At 38.0% G+C, this 9869-nt stretch overlaps 1 pseudogene; it reads left to right on the forward strand.

Annotated features, from left to right (window-relative positions):
* Positions 1-9869, forward strand: part of LOC122282263 — a 59148-nt pseudogene that overhangs the window by 47341 nt on the left and 1938 nt on the right.

Here is a 9869-nt window from a genome sequence, read left to right on the forward strand (position 1 = left end):
AGCTTCACCTATAACCTTAGTATGAAAATTTAGCCAACCATATTCATCACAAGTGCTATAGAAATCACATAAATATCCTCCATTAAATAACTAAGATAAAACACAAACTTTAATACTAGAAAATAACTATAGGCAATAAAATCTGGAAAGCTGAAAACCAACTCTCCTAAACGTAAAACGTAAAAAAGAACAAAAGTAAAATGAAGCAAGCTGCCGAACGAAAAGTTTGGATGAAAACTCCCCTTCACCGTCCGACTTCCTCTAAGATAATTAACTAATCAAATGGACCGACACTCCTCTTCTCTCCCCACCGTACGACTTTCTCCCAGAAAAATTAATCTCAAGCACCAACTTCCTCCCTCAACTCAAACGTTGTAACGCCCGTCCTTGTGGTGGGTCCTTTTTCATATCGATTTTGATAAAAACCGACGGGAATTACGATTCCTTTTCAATCTCTTTTCCGTACATACCAGGATACAAAAGACTCCATGTTATAAATAAAATCTCATTTTTTCTTTATCAAAACTTTCAGCGGAAGACATTACATTACATAATTAAAGCTTTTAATGTGAAACATCTTGCCTAGGCCTTCGTGCTCTTCCCCTTGGGCTGTGCCTGTTCTGACCTGTCATGCTCATCTTATGCCTGGGAGGGCACACATAAAAACTAAAATGAGTCGATGACTCGTAAGCATTACTTCATACAGTCAAAATCTAATAACATAGTTTTTCATTCATGCAGTTATCATTCCATACATGCATATCTTACGTAACATGCATACGTCTTTCTTTTCGTTTGAAAACGTTTCGAGGTGGGGTTTTTATTTAAAACATAATTTCTTCTTTAAAACCGATCCCCACGCATCGCTGCCTTCGTTACTTAAAGAATCTTTTCACGCATTTATATTTCTACGTACATTCATGCATACATACGTTCATCAAATCATCTTTTCTTACTTACGTACATTCATACATTCGGTACATTCATTCATACATACATACATGCATCCATTCTTAACATGCATTCGTTCATTCTTATCGCTTTCATGTGGCCGTTGCACACTGTTACGCCCCGTGCGCTGGGGTTAGCGGTCTTTTGGACCTGATTCCGCCCGTGGCCGCGGGTTGGGAATCCATTCAGTCAGGGTGCAGCACTGGGTGCACTACCAGTACTACTTACCCGGCATTGCAATCTGCCCATTTCTTTGATATCATTTCCAGTCCAGTCCATGTGGCCATTACGTATTTTCATACATCATACATTCAATCTGTTCATTTCTTTACAGTCCTTTCCTTTTCATTCGTATCGTTTGAAGCATAATTTTCTTTATTTTTTCATAAAAGTTGCTTTAAGAGAAGTTTCTTTAAGAGGAAACTGATTTTCTTTCTTTTCCATTAAAGTTGTTTTTAAAAAGAGTTATTTTATTTTAGAAAAGATAGTTTTCTCTCTTTATCAAACCTTACAGTCCTTAACAGTTCTAACGTCTTTTAAAGCTTTCTCTTCATCAATATACATACAATACATACTACTTATAGCATCCATTCACATGCATACACGTACATAATTTGGGTGCATAAAAGGGGCTGCCAAGGAAGGCCGCTACGTACTTATACTTGAAAACTTAAATTTTATTTTCCTTTTTACAGAAAAGCTTTCGTCTTATTCATCATTTTTATACAGAAAACTCTATAAGAGTATGAACATAACACTTACCTGGACTTCATGCCATACTCAATTCATGCAGTCCATTCGCGTGCGTGTCAGATGGCAACCTACATGCATACACATAACTTTATGTCATCATCTATCTAATGCATAAGTAACTATTCTAGAAAATAGAACTATGCTTTGCTTGAAACATTCTCTATCCATCCCTGGGCTCTTACGTACTATTTACTATGTTAAAACCTTCGAGGTCTTATTCCTTAAAGTGAACCTCTGTGATTCACCTTAGGGTAAGACACTAAGATCTCTGTCTCGTTCTTCTATTTACACAATCCAACGCATGATTCTGACATACAGAGCCATGCGTCCCAACCTTAAACTATATACTCTTCACTACTTTCACGTATCCTAGCCCACGCTACATCCTTATTTCCATCCATTCAGGCTACATGAAGTCAGCCAATTCTCTGGCTAAAATACCATGTAACCATGATCAGGACAGATTACTCATTACATATGATAAATCTGTCTGATACACTTGTCTTGCCAGAGACACATGTATCTCATCCCCTTTTATCACCTAAGAGCAACTTATAATTCCAATAAACGCCTGCTTGTATAAACAAGCTCCAAACTCCAATACCAACTTGTTAAAACCCGGTCGATAGGACTTTTCCTACTTCCCGGCTCTTTATAAGTTCATCCCAACACTTAATGGGAGAGGATTGCATCCATAAATGCACCTCTGTCACGTCACGTAATTCGAGATAAATCCCGAGTCACATCACGATACCCATCATGCTTCCGCTGCACGCTCTGATACTTCTCCATCACTTCCTTATACTCTTAGTCACAAGTCAGTCTCAAGGCAATATCCGTTACCTTGGACTACAGGACACATCACTACTGCTTCGGGACACTGTTACACAGTTCCCGCCACTTGACAAGAGGACTGCATCCACAAATGTGCCTCTGTCATATTATGCAGCTCAAGACAGAATCTCGAGTTACAATACGAGGCCCATTGTGCTTCTGTTACACTCTCTGATACCTTTTCACCACTTCCATATACCTTTAGCCATAGTCAACCACAAGGCAATACCCATGACCTTGGACTACAGCCACATCACCATTGTTTCGGGACACTGTTACACAGTTCCCGACACTAGACCATACACTCCACACTTCTCTGCTACGTCATCCAACCTTTCGTGACACACCATCCAGTGTATCACGACCTCGTATAGAGTACACTCACGTGAACTCTCTTCCATCCACACTATGACAACATCACTACGATACACGCCTCACGGTGCATCGCTACGCGACACGGAGTACGCGCCACGCGTACTCCTTTCGTTACAACACTCATCATCACGATGCACATCACACGGTGCATCGCCATACAACACGGAGTACACTCCATGTGCACTCCCTTTCTTCTACGCCACACATCACTACAGCACACGTCACACGACGCGTCGCTGCATTACACAGAGTACGCTTCACGCGTACTCTCTTCACACTACACACCGTATCACATCTGTGGCATCCATCTCACGCCCATACTTCACAACATAATCCACAATGCTACACAATCAAGCCCAACACTTCACAACTACACTTCGCTTCATAACTACGCAGCGAACTCCACAAATACTAACTACACAGTCTACGATCCAACCAATCAACTACTTTAAACATAAATAACCAGAGATAGAAGGTTATACCATCGACGGGTTAACCCGTGCGTCGCTCGCTGCGCGTCACGATTAAGCGTCGGAGGAGCGTACGTGGCGGTAACACCGCGTACGGTGGTTGTCCACCACATAAAGTGGTAGTTTGAGTTTGGGAAAAGCTAGGCGTGGCCTTGGAAGGCTCATGGTGGCCTCGTGGTGGTCGAAGGTGGCGGAGCACGGCGGCATCATGCCGTGAACAGTAAATCCGAATGGTGGTTGTTTGCTTGAGGTGGTGGAAGACCATAGAACTTCATGGCAAGCTAGGGACAGGTAGATGAAGATGTGGTGGAGCTATGGTGGCGAGGTGGTGGCCATACGGTGGCTCACGGCGGCGGATCAGCCGTTTGAAGCCATTTTCGGCCTTGGAGAGTGAGGGAGAGTGAGAGATACACATAGCTCCGTTGGCCATGGAATTTCTTGGGGAAGTTCGTGGTGATGAGAGGAACAAAGTGGTGGTGGTGAAACACCATGGGTGGCCGTGTACGGTGGTGCACGGCGGTGCAACCGAACGTGTGTGTGTGAAGACCCATCGGAGAAAGAGTGAGAGTTAGGGGAAAAGAAAGACATGGGGAGGAAGCTCTTGACATGGTGGTTCCATTGGTGGTGCTTGGTGGCCGTTTCAACCGTGTATGGTGGTCCAAAGAGGTGAAAAATGGTTGAAGACCCATTTCTTTCAAGGGAGATAGAGAGAGACTCGGTGGCCGGAAAAACACACCACCGGTGTAGTTCTGGTCGCCGGTGAGAGGGGGTCACGCCGGTGTGGGAGGTGAGGCACGGTGGCCGGAGGTGGCGCCGGCTGGAGCTTCAAGCGAACGGACATGGAGGTCCATGCACAGTGAAGAGCACGGCTGGACGTGCACGAGGGAGAGAGAAAAGAGAGAAAGAAAAAAAAAGAAAAAGAGAAAAAGACTGAAGGGAAAGGGTAGGGGTCTGGGTATTTATCTTCAATCCTACGCTACGAGATCCTCAAAATGATCTAACGATGAATTAAAACACTGATTTGAAAACGCGTAAGTATTTTATTTTAAATAAAACACTTTAATAAAACACTAAGAGAAATTAAGATAGAATGTTATTTTATAAACTAAGGTTTATAAAATAATATTTTCTTCATCATTATATAAAATGATAAAGTATCATTAATTAATCAAAGTGCATAAAACACTTAAACAAAACACTAAGAGGAACTAAGATAGAATATTATTTTATAAACTAAAGTTTATAAAATAATATTTCTTCATCATTATCTAAATGATAATGTATCATTAATCACTCAAAGAGGATAAAACCATTTAATTTAAATAAGAATTTTCAACGTAAAGTTAAATCTCTTAATATTTTAAAACAACTAAAATATCTAATATAAGATATTATCCACAATTATAATATTTTCAGAGCTCATTAAAATATTATAATTGTGCTACATTAAAACAAGCTTATCTAATAATACTGAAAATATCTTCTATAGATATTTTCTGAAAATATCTTCTATAGATATTTTCTATAGATATCTTCCATAGATATTTTCTATAGATATTTTCTATAGATATTTTCATAATATTAAAATATCCATAAACTTTAAAATATCTATCTTACTTTGAAATTCGCATAATAACTTTCAGAACACGCCATCGAGATACAATACGTAGGATAAGATTCAACATGTAGATCGAGGCTAGTCAGATAGACTGACTCTCGACACGTAGAGCAAGGCTCAGCACATACACCGAAGTTTGACACGTGGATCAAAGCTCGTAAAGAAGAAGAAAGAAGGAGCGGATATTACAAACGTCCCTCACGTCTTCCCTCGAATCCCCCACCGACTTCTTGTAATAAATCACCACCGACTCTCCTTTCTTTCCCTCCCACGTCCCTACACTCTCAGCAAAATAAAACTCCAACCGACTCTCCCTCAACTCCAAACGTCCCTCTTCTCTTCTTTCGTATTTCCGTTTTCACCTCCAAGACCAGCACATCTAAGCCTTTCACCGCCTCTTCAAACTGAACTTTCTTTCACAACCCACCGACTTCCCTCAAATTCCCCATCGACTTCTCTCAAATCACCACCTAATAAATCACCCCCAATCAAACTCCCTCCACGTCCCTCAATAGAACAAGGAAGATAAAATTAATAGCTGCTGGACCTCCAAGACCAGCACGTCTAGACACTCCGAAAATAAAAAATCTTTCCAACCGACTCTCCCTTCTAATCCAACGTCCCCCTCTCTATTCCCCCTCTAGATAGAGCAAGCAATATATATATATATAGCGGCCTCAATCCAAGTCCAAGACGCCACTTTCCTCCACACTGAATTTATTCTTTAATTCCAACCAACACCAAATTTATTTTATTTTGCTTGACTATCAAATACCACATTTGTAGCATCAGAGGGTTAAACACTTAGCTACGAATCCAATCAAGTCCGCTCTAGCTACACCAATTGACATCAAATATTTGATTCTCACGTGAAAGTCAAGCCAAAACAATCAACAAGCTGCCTTTCCGTCTTTACGTCTCACTCCCGTCCAGACTAGCCTCTGCTTTTCATAAAACAAATCCAGTGCTTTCCTCCTTTTTCTTCTGTCAATCCTGTTACGTTCTTTTTTTCTTTTTCAATGTATGTGCCTTCACTTAGTTTCAACCCCCTTCTTAGACTTTGACATTGCATGTGATATCTACCGCAAACCATTTTCTTTACCGCGTGCGTCTATGAACAACCAAGATAAGAAAGTCAACACCGAAAAGTCATCTTCATTTTGTGTCTTTTTTTCAGCTGCCCAAGCACACCGCTTCATTCCTTATCTTCATTCCTCTCAATTAGTATGCGCTTTTGGTCAGATCCCATATGAATTTTATTTAAGCTAAAAATAAGTAGATAAAAATAACACTCAAAAATAAATTAAAAGAAAAATAGAATATCAAAAATATGTTCTATATGTGAGAAAATATTGCCCAATTAAATTATAGTTATAAAATTAAGCATAAACATGATATCAATCAATTAAAAATTACAACTCGTACTTATGCTTATTAACCATTTTTTCATCTAAAACCAATAATAGTTTCGAAGAATTTAAAATACATTGGTTTTAAATAGTTAAAATATGCAATATTTCATCTCAATCAGAAAGTGAAGGAAGGAAAGGTCTCCCTGTGGTATGATAAATTTATGGAAGATGGACCCTTATATACAAGGGTGAATCACATCTCAAAGTCTCATCTTCGCATGGAAGATTTGGTGGTTCGGAATTGTTGGGACGTGGATAAACTTAATGCTCTTGTCAGTCCTCAGCTAGCCGGTGAGGTTATGGCTTCGGTTGGTGGGGTGGAGAATGAATAGGATTTGTTGATTTGGATCCCTGATAAACATGGTGAGTTTTCTACCAAGTCGGCTTGGGAAATTATTCGTGTCAAATTCCCAAAAATTGATGATGCGGCTTGGATAGGGAATAGATGGGTTGCTGGGCAAAATTTCTATTTGTATGTAGAAAGCTTATTTTAATTGCCTTCGTGTGGATGGATCAAGTCCGTAAGCTTGGTATTCCGGTCGTCTCTTGTTGCAACTGTTGTAAGAACCGCCATTGTGAAGATCTGAATCACGTCCTGGGTAGTGGTGATTTTGCTAGTGCCCTTTGGAGGAAAGTGGCTGCCGAAATAGGGTTTCCATTTGTGGCTATTCAAAGTTCGAGGGAACGTAATACAGCCTGGTTTCGCCGTGCTTCTCGTCAGTCCCAAGTTGGAATCCTTATTGGTTTACTTCCATCCATTGTGGTGTGGAGATTGTGGCAACGCCGCTGTAAGGCCTGAATGGAAGATAGGAGGGAATTTGTGAATGAAGTTTGGCACTCGATTAAATTCTGGGTGCACTTGGTGATGGAGAACATTTTCAAAGTTACAAAGCTTAGTACTGGGGATGCTAGGCTAATTGTAGCTTGCGCGGCTTGATATTTCCCCTATTCTTCCTAAACAAAAAAAATGAAAGGGTGGTTTGGTGGTCCAAATCAGCTTAAGGCCGCATTAAATTGAATGTAGATGGGAGTAGTCTCGGGAATTCGGGAAGTGGTGGTGGTGGTGGAGTGCTCCGTGACATGGATGGCAACCTTATTTTTGGTTTCTCAAAGCCTTTTGGGATATGTACTAAATACTAAGGCTGAACTTCGTGGCTTGCTTGAAAGGCTACATCTTTGCAGAATTGCCGGTTGGGGGGAGGTGGATATTGATTTTGATTCACAGTTGATTGTTTCCTGGGTTAAATCTAAATCTTGCTCTCTTTGGTATTTATGGGACTTTTGGGACCAAATTGTTGATCACCTTGAGGTGATGGATGTTGCGTGTAATCATTACTTTTGAGAAAGGAACTCTGTGGCGGACTCTCTAGCAAAGGAGGGTGCATAGGGTGCAGACATGTTCTACTTGGATATTCAAAATCTCCCTCGTGAGATTAGAGGCCTTGCGAGACTAGATAAATTCGGTATTGCTTACATTTGTATCTAATTTTGTCGTTGGGGATTGCTCGCGGTGTCTAGAGTTTGTCTTTCAAATGTTGTTGGCTTGCTATGTTGGGTGCTTCTGGTCATGATGGATCATGGTTGATCTACCTGATCCTTGGGCGCTGGTCTTTTCTTCAGGTATGTCTCTCATTGCATCGTGTTCTTTATTTTCTTACTCTATGGTTGTGCAGGTTGTTTCTTGCAGGTGTTGCATGCGTTTTTTTTTTCTTTTTTTTTTTTTCCTTTTCTTTATTTGTAACAAATGTATTGTGGTTGTGTTTTCTTGGTTTTTTTTTTTGTTTTTGTTGGGAGACTTGGGTTTTATTTTTTTTGTTGTTGTTGGTTTGTTGTAGTCCCCAGGCCTCAAGTTGTAACCACAGTATTCTTCTACTATAAGTGAGGAGGGCTTATTAATAAACTTGGGACGGACCTATTATGTAGGTGGCTTCTGGCTCTTCTTAAGGAAAAAAAGAAGCAAAATATTATTCTATAATGAATTCCTCCACTTCCCTTATATCCTCACAGGGATAACAAATTAGACAAATATCCAAATGACACGTGCAAAGTAAAATAATACACCGTATAGAAATAGACTACTAAAAGGACTCAAACGACAAATAAATGGAAGACTCAAATTGCAAGTAAATAAGGACCCAAAATGTTGTTGCTTGAATTGAACGCAGCAACGTCGTACCAATCAGCTTCATAACAGCCTATCGGAGCCCCCATGCCTCCAAATCGTACTTATTCCATTATTTTGACTTTTGAGTGAGTTAGAGCATTGTTAAGAGATTATCAATTTGTAATTTATAATTATCAGAGGGAAAATTCACTTATAATAGATTAGGCAATAGTAAATTTTGTATCTTTTTTCGTTGCAATAATTAAAAAGAAAATATCAAATTTGGTATCTACTGTGTAAAGACCAAATCTTTATTTTATTAATTTGGTATGGTTTGGCCCTTCAAAATTTTTATCTCAAACTCAAAATTCTTATATCATCATTATAACTTTTCCAAATCTCTATATAAAATATATTAAATAATTTATTTTTTTCTTAATTTTTTTAAATTTCAAAACAATAATAATATTAGAATATAATATTTTAATATTTCATCTTAAAATTCAAAATTTTCATCTTACTACTAAATTATACCAGACCCTCTCTATTTCCTCACATAGATATATCCCAAAGAGTATCATTCTGTTTTTTTTTTCCATTGCTTTAATTCATAAGCTAGATAAATTAAATAATTAAATAATTAAATATTTTTTAATTAAAATTAAATTCATGATAAAATTAAATAAATTACAAATATCCCAATTAAATATTTTTTTAAGTTAATATTATTTTATTACGATATAATGAATAAATGAATAATACAATGTAGAGATTTAATGTAAATGGAATAGTCAAACTTAAATTAATCTCATATTATTTTATTATTATATAATAAAAATTAGCTATTCCAATATGAATATTTATGTGAATGAAATAGCCAATATCTAAATTCATTTTACATTAATCAAAAGTGTCATTTACATATGTATAATCTAATAACAATACTCTTAAATATTGTGTTTGCTAGGTGAGAGAGGAGAATTTATCGACTACCTTGAAGTTTGTTATAGTATTCACCTATTGCAATAAAATTAAAATATCGTAAGAATATGATTTTTTAATATTATTTCTATTTTAAAATTTTAAAAAATAAATTTTTTTTTTGTGTTTTAATTAAAAATTTAAGATAACTTAATTATTAAATGATGATTAGATAAAAAAATTAAAAATATTTATTTTTAAATAATATTTAAATTGAGAAGATGGAATGAGACCAAAACCGAACGGCCGAAGCCTCTACCCGCGAGTAAGATCATATGCGGAGCACGTGATGATGAGAAGAGGTTTTCTCAGTGATAATCCAACGGATCTAATAAAGCCATGTAAAGGTCAACACCTGTCGCGATCGAGGC

This window comes from Carya illinoinensis, chromosome 11 (genome assembly GCF_018687715.1).
Source record: "Carya illinoinensis cultivar Pawnee chromosome 11, C.illinoinensisPawnee_v1, whole genome shotgun sequence".
Lineage (NCBI taxonomy): Eukaryota > Viridiplantae > Streptophyta > Magnoliopsida > Fagales > Juglandaceae > Carya > Carya illinoinensis.